Source organism: Martes martes (assembly GCF_963455335.1).
Source record: "Martes martes genome assembly, chromosome: X".
In the NCBI taxonomy this organism is placed as follows: Eukaryota; Metazoa; Chordata; class Mammalia; order Carnivora; family Mustelidae; genus Martes; species Martes martes.
Window position 1 is genome coordinate 47,591,973 of NC_137897.1, and position 20,107 is coordinate 47,612,079.

Here is a 20,107-nt window from a genome sequence, read left to right on the forward strand (position 1 = left end):
ACATGAAGGCGGTCATAGGGAGATACTTTTAGAAATAGTCACATTATCTGTTTTAGGTGTCACCCAAAAGGAATCTGGGAGGCAGCTCCCTGTTACCTCTGGGAAAAAAATGCCAGCCTAGTGTTTGGTATACAAACTATGCCACAAACAATCTGATCATGTCCAAGAAACTTTTTATGGAAAAACTATCAATAGCCACTATGTATAAGATGCAGGAAGAACACAGAGAAAAGACAGACATGGTATCCCTGAAGGATCTCATGGTTTATTAGGAAAACCAAATATTGAAACAACTATATTTCATATAATGCAAAAATGCCAGAACTAAAAGCTGGTTAAGTTTATTCTGCATCCATGCCAATCTCCCAAATTACTGCAGGGTTCTATGTTACTACATGCTCCCACAAACAATGGTAACTTGAATTTTCCTGCAAAGATATTCCACTCTGATCGCAAGACATCAGAGTTCTTCTATTTCCTTTCCAATCACAAGGAAGGGAGGGTTTCAATTAGAAAAAGAAAAAGAAAGAAAAAAAGAAAACAACAAGTCAGTGAGGGGACCAGAGATGTGTTGAGATAAAGCACTAGCAACCCAGCTTCACATGATTATCTTGGTGTTAGAATCTGCACATTGAAAAGAAATTTCCACATTTCTGAGACGTGTTCAATTATTTCTGCTTAAATGCTTCCAATGATAGGGCATTCTTTACATACAAAATGTGTGTTTTACATACAAGCAGCAAATCTCATCATTGGGCAGTTCAGCTAGTCTTTCTGCTAAACCTAGATCTGCACCTATAAATCACCTCTGAGGTTGACTGCTGATCATAACTTTGCTCACCCTTAGAAAGGCAGAGAACATGGTCACTTTCTTTGCCTCCAAACAGCCTTTTAGAGTTCTGAACACAGGTATCCTATCCTTTATGTCACCTTATCTCAGTGAGAATAGTCCAACTCTTTCAACTATTTCTTTCAGGCTGATATTTACCCAATTCCTTCTTCAGCATTGTCTACCACACTTATGAAGTTGTCATGCAGCCTGCTGACACATTAACAACAGCAGTGAATTCATAGGATGTCAGATGACTTCTTAGGAAAGTGCAAGAGTGTCCCAGTGTGATCAGTGACTCTGAAGATCAGAAATATCAAAAAGCATATCTGTTTCAGCTTAGTTTGAGCGAGTGGCCCAAAACTATTCATTATCTGAGGCTTTGTGCAAACCTTATTAATAGCCTATTAACAAGCTATTATGATGCTAAAGATGAAAGAATGTAAAATGTTAGTAGGAACTTTTTGTAGTAGTAATTTTTATTGAGATAATTGTATATTCACATGCAGTTGTAGAAAGTATACAAAGTGCACTTTACTGTTTTCCCTAATGGTAATATTTTGCAAGACTATAGTACAATATCACAAGTAGGATATTGACATTGATACAATCCACCTCTCTTATTCAGATTTTACTTGTAGTAATTTGTGTACATGTGTATATTCACTGCTATACAATTTTATCACAAATGCAAATTCTTATGAATACTAACCCAGACAATATACAGAATAGTTCTGTTACAATAAGGATACCTTATATTGCCTATTTTTTTCATGTTGCATTTTTTAGCCATATCCATGTCCTTCCCAGTCTACTCACCTTGGTTTCTAACCCCTGGCAACCCCAAACTGTTCTCAATTTCTATAATTTTGTCATTTAAAAATTATGTAAATGAAACCAAATCTTTTGGAATTCACTTTTTTCATCTAACATGCCCTTGAGATTCATCTAAGTTGCTGCATGTATCAAGGTTGTTTTTTTGTAAATTTTTTATTTCTTTTTTTAATTAAATTTTTTATTTATTTTCAGCATAACAGTATTCATTGTTTTTTCACCACACCCAGTGCTCCATGCAATCTGTGCCCTCCCTAATACCCACCACCTGGTGCCCCCAACCTCCCACACCCTGTCCCTTCAAAACCCTCAGTTAACGGTATTCATTGTTTTTTCACCACACCCAGTGCTCCATGCAATCCATGCCTACCCTAATACCCACCACCTGGTTCCCCCAACCTCCCACCCCCGCCCCTTCAAAACCCTCAGGTTGTTTTTCAGAGTCCATAGTCTCTCATGGTTCACCTCCCCTTCCAATTTCCCTCAAATCCCTTCTCTCCATCTCCCCTTGTCCTCCATGTTATTTGTTATGCTCCACCAATAAGTGAAACCATATGATACTTGACTTTCTCTGTTTGACTTATTTCATTCAGCATAATCTCTTCCAGTCCCATCCATGTTGCTACAAAGGTTGGGTATTCGTCCTTTCTGATGGAGGCATAATACTCCATAGTGTATATGGACCACATCTTCCTTATCCATTCATCCGTTGAAGGGCATCTTGGTTCTTTCCACAGTTAGGTGACCGTGACCATTACTGCTATAAACATTGGGGTACAGATGGCACATCTTTTCACTACATCTGTATCTTTGGGGTAAATACTCAGTACTGAAATTGCAGGGTCATAGGGAAGCTCTATTTTTAATTTCCTGAGGAATCTCCACACTGTTCTCCAAAGTGCCTGCACCAACTTGCATTCCCACCAACAGTGTAGGAGGGTGCCCCTTTCTCCACATCCTCTCCAACACACATTGTTTCCTGTCTTACTAATTTTGGCCATTCTAACTGGTGTAAGGTGGTATCTCAATGTGGTTTTGATTTGAATCTCCCTGATGGCTAGTGATGATGAACATTTTTTCATGAGTCTGATAGCCATTTGTATGTCTTCATTGGAGAAGTGTCTGTTCATATCTTCTGCCCATTTTTTAATATGATTGTCTGTTTTGTGTGTGTTGAGTTGGAGGAGTTCTTTATAGATCCTGGATATCAACCTTTTGTCTGTACTGTCAATTTCAAATATCTTCTCCCATTCCGTGGGTTGCCTCTTTGTTTTGTTGACTGTTTCCTTTGCTGTGCAGAAGCTTTTGATCCTGATGAAGTCCCAAAAGTTCATTTTTGCTTTTGTTTCCATCACCTTTGGAGACATATCTTGAAAGAAGTTGCTGTGGCTGATATCAAAGAGGTTACTGCATATGTTCTCCTCTAGGATTCTGATGGATTTCTGTCTCACGTTGAGGTCTTTTTTGAAAGAATCAATAAGATCGATAAACCATTGGCCAAACTAATCCAAAAGAAAAGAGAGAAAGCCCAAATTAATAAAATTATGAATGAAAAGGGAGAGATCACAACTAACATCAAGGAAGTAGAAACAATCATCAGAAGTTATTATCAACAGTTATATGCCAATAAGCTAAGCAACCTAGATGAAATGCATGCATTCCTGGAAAACTATAAACTCCCAAAATTGAACCAGGAAGAAACTGACAACCTGAATAGACCGATATCTAGTAACGAGATTGAAGCAGTGATCAAAAGCCTCCCAAAAAACAAGAGCCCAGGACCTGACTGATTCCCTGGGGAATTCTATCCAACTTTCAAAGAAGAAAGAACACCTATTCTCCTGAAGCTGTTTCAAAAAATTGAAGCAGAAGGAAAACTTCCAGACTCTTTTTATGAAGCCAGCATTACCCTGATCCCCAAACCAGGCAAAGACCCTACCAAAAAGGAGAACTTCAGATCAATATCCCTGATGAATATGGATGCTAAGATTCTCAACAAGATCCTAGCAAACAAGATCCAACAGCACATTTAAAAGATTATCCACCATGACCAGGTGGGATTCATCCCTGGGTTACAAGGATGGTTCAACATTCGCAAATCAATCAATGTGATAGAACAAATCAATAAGAGAAGAGAGAAGAACCACATGATCCTCTCAATGGATGCAGAAAAAGCATTTGACAAAACTCAGCATCCGTTCCTGATTAAAACGCTTCAAAGTATAGGGATAGAGGGAACATTCCTGAACTTCATCAAATCTATCTTGAAAGACCCACAGCAAATATCATCCTCAATGGGAAAAAGCTTGCAGCCTTCCTGTTGAGATCAGGAACACGACAAGGATGCCCACTCTCACCATTCTTGTTCAACATAGTATTAGAAGTCCTAGCAACAGCAATCAGACAACAAAGAGAAATAAAAGGTATCCAAATTGACAATGAAGAAATCAAACTCTCTCTCTTTGCAGATGACATGATTCTTTATATGGAAAACCCGAAAGACTCCATCCCCAAACTTCTAGAACTCATACAGCAATTCAGTAACGTGGCAGGATACAAAGTCAATGTCCAGAAATCAGTGGCTTTCTTATACACTAACAATGAAAATACAGAAAGGCAAATTAGAGAATAGATTCCATTTACTATAGCACCGAGAACCATAAGATACCTAGGAATAAACCTAAACAAAGAGGTTAAGGATCTGTACTCGAGGAACTACAGAACACTCCTAAAAGAAATTGAAGAAGACACAAAAAGATGGAAGACCATTCCATGCTCTTGGATCGGAAGAATAAACATTGTCAAAATATCTATACTGCCTAAAGCAATCTATACTTTTAATGCCATTCTGATCAAAATTCCACCGGTATTTTTCAAAGAGCTGGAGCAAATAATCCTAAAATTTGTATGGAGTCAGAAGACCCCGAATTGCTAAGGAAATGTTGAAAAACAAAAATAAAACTGGTGGCATCACGTTACCTGATTTCAAGCTTTACTACAAAGCTGTGATCACCAAGACAGCATGGTACTGGCATAAAAACAGACACATGGACCAGTGGAACAGAGAAGAGAGCCCAGATATGGACCCTCAACTCTATGGTCAAATAGTCTTCGAGAAAACAGGAAAAAATATCCAGTGGAAAAAAGACAGTCTCTTCAATAAATGGTGCTGGGAAAACTGGACAGCTATATGGAGAAGAATGAAACTCAACCATTCTCTTACACCGTACACAAAGATAAACTCAAAATTTTTTTTTTTTTAATTACTGAGTGAGATTCTGTGGTATGTATGTTTGTTTAATACTGACCCAGTGAAAGACTTCTAGGTTTTATGTAATATTTAAGTATTAAGAATAAAGCTTCTTGGGATGCCTGGGTGGCTCAGTGGGTTAAAGTCTCTGCCTTCGGCTCAGGTCATGATCCCAGGGTCCTGGGATCGAGCCCCGCATTGGGCTCTCTACTCAGCAGGGAGCCTGCTTCCTCCTCTCTCTGCCTGCCTCTCTGCCTGCTTGTGATCTCTGTCTGTCAAATAAATAAATAAAATCTTTAAAACAAAAAGAATAAAGCTTCTATGAACATCTCCGTACAGGTCTTCATCACAGTAGTTATACTGTAGGCTTCGTTATTGGGAAGAGTGATTACTCCCATTTTACTCTTCCATGACAAGATTGTTTTAGCTATGCTAGGGCCTGTGACTTTTTATATACACTTTAGAATAAGCTTGTCTATGTCTACAATAAACCTTGTTGAGATTTTACTAGGAACTGTGTTAAATCTGTATATCAATTTGGGAAGAATTGACTGCTTTACTGTGTTGTCTTCTAACTCATGCACACAGCATGCTTTTACATTTATTTAAATTCTTTATTTCTTTCATCAACATTTTGTAGTTTTCAGTATATAAATCACATACATACTTTAAGTGTGTACCAAAGTATTTCAATTTCTTCAGAGCAATTGTTAAAGTTATCAGGATTTGATTTTGGTTTCCATGTGTTCATTGTTAGTATGTAGAAGGTGATTGTTTCTTTTATGTTGATCTTATATCCTGTCACAGTGCTGAACTCACTAGTTCCAGGACTGTTTTTGCTTTTTGTAAGTTCTTTGGGAATTTTCTGCATAGTCAGTCATGTCCTCTACAAATAGGTACAGGTTTATTTCCTCCTTTCTGATCTGTATGCCTTATTTCCCTTCCCTGAGTTACTGTAGTGGCTAGAACTCCTGAACTATGTTGAAAAAGAGTGGTGAGAGTGGTTGCCTTTGCCTTTTCCCAGTCTTGGGGGGAAACATTGAGCTTTTCACCACACAGTTAACCATGATATTAACTATAGGTTTTTCATAGATGCCCTTTGTCTGGGTTCACAAAGTTCCCCTCTATTCATAGCTTGCTTAGAGTCATTATAAGGAATGGATGTAGGATTTTGTTCAATGCTTTTTTCCACAATAATTGATGTGATCATATGATTTTTCTTCTTTAACCTGTTCATATTGTGGATTACGTTCATAGATTTTCAAATGTTGAACCAACCTTTCATCCTTGGAATAAACTTGACTTGGTAATGGTATATAATTATTTTTATGCATTGTGGGATCAGATTTGTTAATATTTTGTGAGGAATTTTGCATGTAGGTTGAGGAAAAATATTGGTTTGTAGATTTCATTTATTCTTCTAACTTTTTAAAAAATTTTTATTTTGTTTTATTTCTTTTCAGTGTTTCAGAATTCATTGTTTATGCACCACACCCAGTGTTCCATGCAATACGTGCCCTCTGTAATACCCACCACCAGGCTCACCCAACCTCCCACCTCCCTCCCCTCCAAAACCCTCAGTTACTTCCTCAGAGTCCACAGTCTTTCATGGTTCATTTCCCCCTCCAATTTCCCCCAACTCCCTTCTCCTCTCCATCTCCCCATGTCTTCCGTGTTATTCCTTATGCTCCACAAATAAGTGAAACCATATGATAATTGACTCTCTCTGCTTAACTTATTTCACTCAGCATAATCTCTTCCAGTCCCTTACATGTTGATACAAAAGTTGGGTATTCATCCTTTCTGATGGAGGCATAATACTCCATAGTGTATATGGACCACATCTTCCTTATCCATTCATCCATTGAAGGGCATCTTGGTTCTTTCCACAGTTTGGCGACCGTCGCCATTGCTGCTTTAAACATTGAGGTACAGATGGCCCTTCTTTTCACTACATCTGTATCTTTGGGGTAAATACGCAGTAGTGCAATTGCAGGGTCATAGGGAAGCTCTATTTTTAATTTCTTAAGGACTCTCCACACTGTTTTCCAAAGTGGCTTCAACAACTTGCATTCCCTCCAACAGTGTAAGAGGGTTCCCCTTTCTCCACAGCCTCTCCAACACTTTTTGTTTACAGTCTTGTTAATTTTGGCCATTATAATTGGTGTAAGATGGTATCTTAACATGCTTTTCATTTGAATCTCCCTGATGGCTACTGATGAAGAACATTTCTTCATGTGTCTGTTAGCCATATGTATTTCTTCATTGGAGAAGTGAATATTCATGTCTTCTGCCCATTTTTTGACATAATTATCTGTTTTGTGTGTGTTGAGTTTGAGAAGTTGTTTATAGATCCTGGATATCAGCCTTTTTTCTGTACTGTCATTTGCAAATATCTTCTCCCATTCCGTCGGTTGCCTCTTTGTTTCGTTGACTGTTTCCTTTGCTGTGCAGAAGCTTTTGATCTTGAAGTTTCCAAAAGTTCATTTTCAATTTTGTTTCCTTTGTCTTTGGAGACATATCTTGAAAGAAGTTGCTGTGGCTGATGTTGAAGAGGTTACTGCCTATGTTCTCCTCTAGGATTCTGACACATTCCTGCCTCATGTTAAGGCCTTTTATCCATTTCGAGCTTATCTTTGTGTATGATGTAAGAGAATAGATGAGTTTCACTCTTCTACATATAGCTGTCCAATTTTCCCAGCACCATTTATTGAAGAGACTGTCTTTTTTTCCCCCGCTGGATATCTTTTCCTGCTTTGTCAAAGATTATTTGGCCATAGAGTTGAGGGTCCGTATCTGGGCTCTCTACTCTGTTCAACTGGTCTGCCTGCTTTTTTTTTTTTATTAAGATTTTATTTATTTATTTGACAGAGATCACAAGTAGGCAGAGAGGCAGTCAGAGAAGGGGGAGGGAGCAGGCTCCCTGCAGAGCAGAGAGTCAGATACAGGGTTTGATCCCAGGACCCTGAGATCCTGACCTCAGCCGAACGCAGAGGCTTAACCCACTGAGCCACCAAGGCACCCTTATGTGTCTGTTTTGTGTCAGTACCATGCTGTTGTGGTGCTCATAGCTCTGTAGTAAAGCTTGAAATCAGACCACATCATGCCCCCAGTTGTGTTTTTCTCTTTAAATATCTCCTTAGTAATTAAGGGTCTCTCCTGATTCCACACAAATTTTAGGACTGATAGTTCTAGCTCTTTGAAAAATGCTGGTGGAATTTTGATTGGGATGGCATTGAAAGTATAGATTGCTCAAGGCAGTATAGACATTTTAACAATGTTTATTCTTCCAATCCATGAGCAGGGAATGCTTTTCCATCTTTTTGTCTTCTTCAAATTCTTTCACGTGGGTTCTGTAGCTCCTCGAGTACAGGTCCTTTACCTCTTTGGTTAGGTTTATCACAAGGTAGCTTATGGTCCTCGGTGCTATAGTAAATGAAACGGATTCTCTAATTCCCCTTTCTGTATTTTCATTGTTAGTGTATAAGAAAGCAACTGATGTCTGTACATTGACTTTATATCCTGCCACATTACTGAATTGCTGTATGAGTTCTAGTAGTCTGGGGGTGGAGTCTTTTGGGTTTTCCATATAAAGTATCATATCATCTGTGAAGAGAGAGAGTTTTACTTCTTCATTGCCAATCTGAAAACTTTTTATTTCTTTTTGTTGTCTGATTGCTGTTGCTAGGACTTCTAATACTATGTTGAACAAGAGTGGTGAGAGTTGGCATCCTCATCATGTTCCTGATCTCAAATGGAAGGCTGTGAGCTTTTTCCCATTGTGGATGATATTTGCTGTGGGATTTTCCATAGATAGATTTTATGAAGTTGAGGAATGTTCTCTCTATCCCTATACTTTGAAGAGTTTTAATCAGGAACAGATGCTGTAACTTGTCAAATGCTTTTTCTGCATCCATTGAGAGGACCATGTGGTTCTTCTCCCTTCTCTTATTGATTTGTTCTATCACATTGATTGATTTGTGAATGTTGAACCATCCTTGCAACCGAGGGATGAATCCCACCTGGTCATGGTGGATAATCTCATTAATGTGTTGGATTCTATTTGCTAGGATCTTGTTGAGAATCTTAGCATCCATATTCATCAGGGATATCGGTCTGAAATTCTCATTTTTGGTGGGGTCTTTGCCTGCTTTGGGGATCAGGATAATACTGGCTTCATTAATAGAGTCTGGAAGTTTTCCTTCTGCTTCAATTTTTTGAAACAGTTTCAGGAGAATAGGTGTTATTACTTCTTTGAAAGTTTGATAGAATTCCCCAGGGAATCCGTCAGGTCCTGGGCTCTTGTTTTTGAGAGGCTTTTGATCACTGCTTCAATCTCGTTACTAGATATCAGTTTGTTCAGGTTGTCCATTTCTTCCTGGTTCAATTTGGAAGTTTATAGTTTTCCAGGAATGCATCTATTTCATCTAGGTTGCTTAACGTATTGGCATATAACTGTTGATAATAATTTCTGATGATTCTTTCTATTCCCTTGGTGTTAGTGGTGATCTCTCCCTTTTCATTCATAATTTTATTAATTTGGGCCTTCTCTCTTTTCTTTTTGATTAGTGTGGCCAATGGTTTATCGATCTTATTGATTCTTTCAAAAAACCAGCTTCTAGTTTCAGTGATGCGTTCTACTGTATCTCTCATTTCGATCTCATTGATCTCTGCCCTAATTTTGCTTATTTCCCTTCTTGTGTGTGGAGTTGGCTTAATTTGTTTTAGATTATCCACTTCTTTAAGGTTTAGAGACAGCTGGTGTATTCTGGACTTTCCATTGTTTTTAAGGGAGGCTTGGATGGCTATGTATTTCCCCCTTAGGACTGCCTTTGCTGTATCCCATAGGTTTTGGACTGAAGTGTCTTCATTCTCATTGGTTTCCATGAATTGTTTAAGTTCTTTGACCTCCTGTTTGATCCCAACATTCTTAAGCAAGGTGGTCTTTAGCTTCCAGGTGTTTGAGTTCCTTCCAATCTTTACCTTGTGATTGAGCTCCAGTTTCAAAGCATTGTGATCTGAGAATATGCAGGGAATAATCTCAGTCTTTTGGTATCGGTTGAGCCCTGATTTGTGACCCAGTATGTGGTCTATTCGGAAGAAGGTTACATGTACACTTGAGGAGAATGAGTATTCTGTTGTTTTAGGGTGTTATGTTCTGCATATGTCTACGAGGTCCATCTGGTCCAATGTGTCATTCAATATTCTTGTTTCTTTATTGATTTTCTGCTTGGTTGATCTGTCTATTACTGAGAGTGGTGTGTTAGGATCTCCTACTCTTAATGTACTTAATGTACTCATATCAATATGACTCTTTATCTTGATTAACAGTTTTCTTATATAATTGGCAGCTCCCATATTGGGGGCATAAGTGTTTAAAATTGTTATATCTTCTTGGTGGATAGAATTATGTAATGTCCTTCTGTATTTCTGACTACAGTCTTTAGTTTAAAATGTAATTGATCTGATATGAGAATCGCTACCTTAGCCTTCTTTTGAGGCCCATTGGCATGAAAGATGCTTCTTTATCCCTTCACTTTCTGTCTGGGTGTATCCTTAGGTTTCAAATGCGTCTCCTGTAGACAACATATGGATGGGTCCTGTCGTTTTACCCAATCTACAAACCTGTGTCATTTTATGGGCACATTTAGGCCATTCACATTGAGAATGATTATTGAAAGATACGTTTTTATTGACATCATGTTACCTTTGAAGTCTTCGTTTCTTCATATACTTCTGTTCAATGATATTATGAGGTTTTTTCCTGTTTTATAGAACCCCCCTTAATATTTCCTGCAGTGTTGGTTTGGTGGTCGCATAGTCTTTTAAATCTTGCCAGTCTGGGAAGCTCTTTATCTCTCCATCCATTTTGAATGTCAGTCTTGTTGGATAAAGTATTCTTGGCTGCATGTGCTTCTCATTTAGTGCCCTGAATATGTCTTGCCAGCCCTTTCTGCCTTGCTAGGTTTCTGTGGACAGGTCTGACATTATTCTGATGGGCTTTCCTCTGTACATAAGGAATTTTTTTGCACTAGCTGCTTTCAAGAGCTGCTGTCTACAATTATGATTCATCATTTTCACTATCAGGTGTCTTGAGATCTTTCTAGATTCTATGATCTTGGGGGGGAGCCCTTTCTGCCTCTAGTACACGAACTCTTGTTCCATTCGTGAGATTGGGAAAATTTTCATGGAGAATTTGTTCAACTATCTTCTAATGTTCTTTCTTTCTCCTCCCTCTCAGGGATTCCAATGATTCTGACGTTGGAACATTTCACGGCATCATTTATTTCCCTAATTCTGTTTTTGAGGTTTCTAAGCTGTTTGTTCCAGGCTTCCTCCTGATCGTTTTACTCTATCTGTTTGTCCTCCAGATCACTAATTCTATCTTCTCCCTCAGTTACCCTAGCTTTTAGAGAATTTAGATTAGATTGGAACTCATTGAGAACATTGTGAACATCATCCCTAGTGGCTTTCAGTTCTGCCCTAATCAATTCCATTTCGTCATCTATGACTTTCTCCAATGTAGCTATTGCCTGGATAATTGTTAGCCTGAATTCCCTTTCCATCTTACTATGTCCATATACCATAGCTCTGATGCAGAAGGCCCAGTGTCTGAGTTTTTCTTCTGTTAGGCATTCCTCCTTTTAGTCATTTTGGTGAGAGATGGCTGAATGGATGTGTAGCTGAATGTATCGACCATGGTACAGGCAAGGTGCACCCTGGAATGCTTCTGAGTAATCAAGAGTCCCCACCCAAAAGAAAGAAAAAAGAAAAAAAAGAGAGAAAGAGACAGGGAAAAAAAAAGAAAGAAAAAAATAAAAGAGAAGGTCCAGTCCAAGTGGGCCCTAAGGTAAGATTTATGAAGTGTACAAACAAAAACAGACAAACAAAAAGACTGACAAAAGGAGATAACAAAAGAAAAAAATAAATATATAATGGAAGCAAATGATAATGAAAACACAACGGTTCAAAATCTGTGGGACACAACAAAGGCAGTCCTGAGAGGAAAATATATAGCTGTACAAGCCTTTCTCAAGAAACAAGAAAGGTTTCAAATACACAGCCTAACCCTACACCTAAAGGAGCTGGAGAAAAAACAACAAAGAAAGCCTAAACCCAGCAGGAGAAGAGAAATCATAAAGATCAGAGCAGAAATCAATGAAATGGAAACTAAAAAAAAAAAAAAAAAATAGAACAAATCAATGAAACTAGGAGCTGGTTTTTTGAAAGAATTAATAAGATTGACAAACCCCTGGCCAGCCTTATCAAGAAGAAAAGAGAAAGGACCCAAATAAATAAAATCATGAATGAAAGAGGAGAGATCACAACCAACACCAAAGAAATACAAACAATTATAAGAACATACTACGAGCAACTCTACGCCAACAAATTTGACAATCTGGAAGAAATGGATACATTTCTAGAGACATATAAACTACCACAACTGAACCAGTAAGAAATAGAAAACCCGAACAGACCCATAACCAGTAAGGAGATTGAAACAGTCATCAAAAATCTCCAAACAAACAAAAGGCCAGGGCCAGATGGTTCCCAGGGGTATTCTACCAAACATTTAAAGAATTAATTCCTATTCTCCTGAAACTGTTCCAAAAAATAGAAATGGAAGGAAAACTTCCAAACTCATTCTATGAGGCCAGCATCACCTTGATCCCAAAACCAGACAAGGATCCCACCAAAAAAGAGAACTACAGACCCATATCCTTGATGAACACAAATGCGAAAATTCTCACCAAAATACTGGCCAATAGGATCCAACAGTACATTAAAAGGATTATTCACCACCACCAAGTGGGATTTATTCCAGGGCTGCAAGGTTGGTTCAACATCTGCAAATCCATCAATGTGATATAATACATTAATAAAAGAAAGAATAAGAACCATATGATACTCTCAATAGATGCTGAAAAAGCATTTGACAAAGTGCAGCATCCCTTCTTGATTAAAACTCTTCAAAGTGTAGGGATAGAAGGCACATACCTCAATATTATCAAAGCCATCTATGAAAAATCCACCGCAAATATCATTCTCAATGGAGAAAAACTGAAAGCTTTTCCACTAAGGTCAGGAACATGGCAAGGATGTCCATTATCACCACTGCTGTTCAACATTGTACTAGAAGTCCTAGCCTCAGCAATCAGACAACAAAAAGAAATTAAAGGCATCCAAATTGGCAAAGAAGAAGTCAAACTATCACTCTCTGCAGATGATATGATACTGTATGTGGAAAACACAAAAGGCTCCACTCCAAAACTGCTCGAACTTGTACAGGAATTCAGGAAAGTGTCAGGATATAAAGTCAATGCACAGAAATCAGTCGCATTTCTTTACACTAACAACAAGACAGAAGAAAGAGAAATTGAGGAGTCAGTCCCATTTAGAATCGCACCCAAAACCATAAGATACCTAGGAATAAATCTAACCAAAGAGGCAAAGAATCTATACTCAGAAAACTATAAAGTCCTCATGAAAGAAATGAGGAAGACACAAAAAAATGGAAAAATATTCCATGCTCATGGATTGGAAGAAGAAATATTGTGAAAATGTCTATTCTACCTAAAGCAATCTACGCATTTAAGGCAATCCCTATCAAAATCCCATCCTTTTTTTTTAAGAAATAGAACAAATAATCCTAAAATTTATATGGAACCAGAAAAGACCTCGAATAGCCAAAGGGATATTGAAAAAGAAAGCCAAAGTCGGTGGTATCACAATTCCAGACTTCAAGCTCTATTACAAAGCTGTCATCATCAAGACAGTATGGTACTGGCACAAAAACAGACATATAGATCAATGGAACAGAATAGAGAGCCCAGAAATAGACCCTCAGCTCTATGGTCAACTAATCTTCGACAAAGCAGGAAGGAATATCCAATGGAAAAAAGACAGCCTCTTCAACAAATGGTGCTGGGAAAATTGGACAGCCACATGCAGAAAAATGAAATTGGACTGTTTCCTTACACCACACACGAAAATAGACTCAAAATGGATGAAGGGCCTCAATGTGAGAAAGGAATCTCTCAAAATCCTTGAGGAGAATGCAGGCAGCAACCTCTTTGACCTCAACCGCAGCAACTTCTTCCTTGGAACATCGCCAAAGGCAACAGAAGCAAGGGCAAAAATGAACTATTGGGATTTCATCAAGATCAAAACTTTTGCACAGCAAAGGAAACAGTTAACAAAACCAAGACAACTGACAGAGTGGGAGAAGATATTTGCAAACGACATATCTGATAAAGGGCTAGTATCCAAAATCTATAAAGAGCTTATCAAACTCAATACCCAAAGAACAAATAATCCAGTCAAGAAATGGGCAGAGGACATGAACAGACATTTCTGCAAAGAAGACATCCAGATGGCCCACAGACACATGAAGCAATGCTCCACATCACTCGGCATCAGGGAAATACAAATCAAAACCACAATGAGATACCACCTCACACCAGTCAGAATGGCTAAAATTAACAAGTCAAGAAATGACAGAGGCTGGCGAGGATGCGGAGAGAGGGGAACCCTCCTACACTACTGGTGGGAATGCAAGCTGGTGCAACCACTCTGGAAAACAGTGTGGAGGTTCCTCAAAAAACTGAAAATAGAGCTACCCCATGACCCAGCAATTGCACTACTGGGTATATATCCTAAAGATACAAACGTGGTGCTCCGAAGGGGCATGCGCACCCAAATGTTTATAGCAGCAATGTCCACAATAGCCAAACTGTGGAAAGAACCTAGATGTCCATCAACAGATGAATGGATAAAGAAGAAGTGGTATATATACACAATGGAATACTATGCAGCCATCAAAAGAAATGAAATCTTGCCATTTGCGATGACGTGGATGGAACTAGAGGGTATCATGCTTAGCGAAATAAGTCAATTGGAGAAAGACAACTATCATATGATCTCTTTGATATGAGGAAGTGGAGATGTAATGTCGGGGGGTTGGGGAGGTAGGAAAAGAAAAAATGAAAAGATGGGATTGGGAGGGAGACAAACCATAAAAGACTCAATCTCAAAAAACAGACTGAGGGTTGCTGGGGGGAGAGGGGTCGTGAGAGAGAGGTGGGGATATGGACATTAGGGAGGGTATGTGCTATTATGAGTGCTGTGAAATGTGTAAACCTGGCGATTCACAGACCTGTACCCCTGGGGATAAAAATACATTATATGTTCATTAAAATTATAATACATTATATGTTCATTAAAATTATATATAATTTTAATGAACATATAATGTATTTTTATCCCCAGGGGTACAGGTCTGTGAATCGCCAGGTTTACACATTTCACAGCACTCATAATATATTTCACACATTTCACAGCACTCATAATTATATATATATATATATATATGCAACAACAACAAAAAGAACCCCAAGTATAAGATTTATATACTACCAGGACAAAAACAAATACACAGAAACACTGGTGGAAGAAAAAGATGGAGAGTGGTTATAAATTCTCAGTGTGGGCAAGGAAGGTTATTTTGACTCTTCCTGGATATATCTTGATACAACTTTCCTATGATAGAGGTGGATTAAAAACTGGTTTGCCTATAGGGGTAGCATTGTTTAGGGAAAAGGGATAATCTTGAAGCTTATCTCTATATGAATATTTTTTTAAAAAAAAGAATAAACTAAACTACACTAAAAAATTTTGAAAAATAGAAAAGCAAAAGTAAAACACAAGTATATGTATCAAAAAGTTCAGGTTAAAAGGTTATTATGGAATTTGATGTACTGGACATCTTGCTGTGATGGTAAATAGGTTAAAAAGATATATAGATATAGATATATATCTATCTATATATCTATATATTTATATAAAATGAAAAGAACCAGAATAGTGGGAACAAATTAAAAATAAAAGTTGTATCTATGAAGTAGTGGTGATTGTCCTCTTGCCTTTTTTTTTTTTTTTGGTTGGCTTTCTGGGGGATGGGCCTGCTGCGTGGTTTTTCAGGCAGTGCTCCTGAGTTAAATCCTCCTACCCATCAAGGGGATGGGCTCTGAGGAAACTGTTTTTTCAGGCTTTTGTTCTCTAGAGGGTTTTTTGTTTGTTCATTTGTTTTCTCTCCCCTTGGAAGCTTTTGACAGTTTTTGGAGGTTTAGAGGAAAGCAATCTGCACCCAGACCTCCCTTTCAGAGAGAAGCCTCAGTTTCTTCCCCTCTGGGTGCTCCAGAGCACATAAAGTCCCCCTCTACCACTGGCAGAGCACATTCCCAGTCACAGTCTCTGGGGTCACAGGAACTCCCGCTTGTACCCAAAAACCACGAGAAATACTAGCTGCGACTGTCTCAGAAGCTCCAGACTGCCACAGAGTTCCCAAGCAGTGATAGTGCACTGAGATTTTCCCTCTGGCCTGGACTGGGAGTGCTCAGACTCTCTGCCCCAAGAGAGCATGCACATCTCTCTGGGGATGGTGTGGGGCATGACTCAGACTCTGGTCACGTGGTACGCACTTAGAGAGTGCAAAAGCCTGTGGTTCTACCGGCTGGCAAGGCTCCCTCACCCTCACAGGGGCTCTCAGGCATGCTGGCAACTCAGTGACCAAGACCTGGCTTCTTTGCCACACTCTCTCTGGCTCAGCACCAGTGATGGCTGTCCTGGGTCTGTGGCCTTAAGCCCCTGTCCCTAACCGTCCCGATTCCCACAATTTCACCCCACAATCCTTTGCTTTTTTTGAGTGCTTTCAACCAGACTCCAAGTTAATGCTGGTCCCCAATCGCAGGGCACTCTCGTATTCAGGTATTACTTTCCAATGGGTCGCTTCTGATGGCTCCCTCCCCCTTTTGTTTATCTTCCAATATCAGTCCGATGTTCCCACTTTGCTTTACGTGCCCACTGGTGTCTTCTGCCCCCGTAGAGATCCAGAAGTGTATAATTCTAACCGTAGAGATCCAGAAGTGTATAATTCTAACCTTGGGCTGATTTCATGGGTGATCAGAGTTCTTTGGTAGGTAATCAACTCACGTTAGAGTACAGGTTGAAACGGCACCTCCTCCTACTTCCCCCCCATCTTGTCTCCCCCAATAGTTTCAATATTTGATTCATGTTGATGTTGATGTCTGTTGGTTACCTTTTCTTATTCAGATTGTGACTTTCCTGGCTCTTGGTATTATGTGTGATTTTCTACTGTATCCCATGTATTTTGTTTAGTATGTTAGGAGAATCTGGGTTCTATTTAATTGGGGATGGAAAGTGACAGAAGAGTAGGGGACCCTCACTTCATCTGGTGCCTTGAATTCAGTTAGATATCTATCAAATCATTCTGAACACCTGTGAATTCAACCTGAGATCTTAAAAAATTATTGCTACAAATCTACAAATAGGAAAGAGACCACTTTTTGCCAGTGTCACAGAAAGCCGTCAGGGAATAAAAGCCACAGAGAGCAACCTGAAGCAACTTACACTGAACCCGACCCCCTGGCAAGCAGTAGTGCAACTCCCTCCAGGCAAAAACATCTGAGAAACAATTCAGTAGGCCCCTCCCCCATATCAGCAGGAACATCAGGTGAATACCAAGTTTATGAATCACACATAACTGAAAAATTTCTGTGCTAGGGGAAAATAGTATATGCAATTTGAGGTTTCTTCTCATGATACTTTAGTCTTTAAGCTTAAAATTTTTTTGCCTTTTTTACCTTTTTTCCCATTCAAATAGTTTATTTTATCAACTGTTTTAAAATCTTTTTAATTTTCATTTTTACTCTTACATTTTATAGATATATTCTTCATTTTTGGTTTCCTTTCACTGTATTCATTTTTTTGTATATGTATTTTTTTCTTTACAATTTTAGCATCTAGTGTTTGTTATATTATATTCTTTCTTTCCCCATCCCTTTTTATTCCTTTTGGTTTCTGATGTCTTCTATTTTCTCTAGTCTATACATCATTTTGGTTGTGGTTGATACTTTTGATTTTGTTCTCTCATTCATCTATTCTTCTCTGAACAAAATCACTAGAAGGAGGAATCCACAACAACACAGAACCAGTGATAAAACTATCTGCCATAGATTTAATCCATGTGGATATAAGTAAAATGTCAGATCTAGAATTCAGAATAATGATTATAAAGTTACTAGTTGGATTTGAAAAAAGCATAAAAATACCATAGAATCCCTTAATGCAGAAATAAAATCTAATCAGGCCACAATTAAAAACGCTTTAACTGAGATGCAGTCTAAAATGGACACTGTAATGGCTAGGTTAAATGACACAGAAAGGAGAGTCAGTGACATAAAAGACAGAAGGATAGGAAGGAAGCTGGGGAAATGAGAGAAAAACAATTAATGAACCATGGGGGGAGGCTTTGAGAAATGAGCAACACCATAAAGTGAAACAATATTACAATTACTGTGATCCCAGAGGGAGAAGAAAGAGACTGGGACAGAAGGTATGTTTGAGCAAATCATAGCTGAGAGCTTCCCTAATATGGGGAATGAAACAAGCACTCAAGTCCAGAATCCAAAGAGAACTTCCCTCAAAATCAATAAAAATATATCAACACACTGACATATAATAGTGAAGCTTGCATATTTCATGCACAAAAAGATCCTGAAAGAAGCTTGAGGCAAGAACTCCTTAACCTACAAGGGTAGAAATATGAGACTGGCAGAAGACGTAACCAGTGAGACCTGGCAGGCCAGAAAGGGCTTGTATGATATATTCAGGGTAATAAATTAGAAAAACATTCGCCCAAGCATACCTTTTCCAGAAAGGCCGTCATTCAGAATGGAAGGAGAGATAAACACATTCCAGGACTAACAGAAACATTAAAAAAAAAAATGTGACCCGTAAAACAGCCCTTCAAGAAATATTAAAAGGGATCTTATAAGCGAATCAAGAGCTCAAAAGTAACATAGACCAGAAATGAACAGACAATATAGAGAAACAGTGACTTTACAGGTAATACAATAGACCTAAATTCATATCTTTCAATAGTTACTCGTAATGTAAATGGGGTAAATGCTCCAATGAAAGACACAAGGTATCAGATTGAATTAAAAAACAAAACCCATCCATATGCTCTGTACAAGAGACTCATTTTAGACACAATGACATTTCTAGATTGAAAGTGAGGGGATAGATAACCATTCACCAAACCTCAAAAGAAAGCAGAGGTAGCAATCGTCTTATCAGACAAATTAGATTTTTTTTAAAGATTTTATTTATTCATTTGACAGAGAGAGTGAGATCACAAGTAGGCAGAGAGGCAGGCAGAGAGAGGGAATAAGCAGGCTCCCCACTAAGCAGAGAGCCCAACGCTGGGCTCGATCCCAGGACCCTGAGATCATGACCTGAGCTGAAGGCAGAGGCTTAACCCACTGAGCCACCCAGGTGCCTCCAGACAAATTAGATTTTAAATGAAAGACTGTAGTAAGAGATGAAGAGGGACACTGTATCACACTAAAATGGTCTATCCAACAAGAAGATCTAACAATTATAAATATTTATGCTCCTTGGGAGCATCCAATTGTATCAACCAATTAACAACCAAATTAAAGAAATGCATTGATAATAATACAATAATAATAGGGGACTTCAACACCCCCATTCACACCAAAGGACAGATCATCTAAGCAGAAGATCAACAAGGAAACAAGGATGTTGAATGACACATTGGACCAGATGGGCTTCACGGATATATACAGAGCATTCTATCCTAAAGCAACAAAATACACATTCTTCTTGAGTGCACTTGGAACATTCTCCAGAAGAGATCACATACTGGGCCACAAATCAGGTCTCAGCTGGTATCAAAATATTGGGATCATTCCTGGCATATTTTGAGACCACAATGCTTTGAACTTGAACTCAATCACAAGAGGCAATTTGGGAGGAACTCAAACACTTGGAGGTTAAAGAGCATCCTACTATATAAAGAATGAGTGGGTCAACTGGGAAATTAAGGAAGAATTAACAAAATTCATGGAACCAAATGAAAAAGAAAACACAACTGTTCAAAACCTTTGGGATGCAATAAAGGCAGTCCTATGATAGATGTACATAACAATACAAGCCTTTCTCCAGAAATTACAAAAGTCTAAATACACAAGCTAATATTAACCTAACAGCTGGAGAAAAAAAAATCAAATAAAGCCTAAACCCAGCAGCAGAAGAGAAATAACGAAGATCAAGGCAGAAACTAATGCGATAGAAACCAAAATAATAGT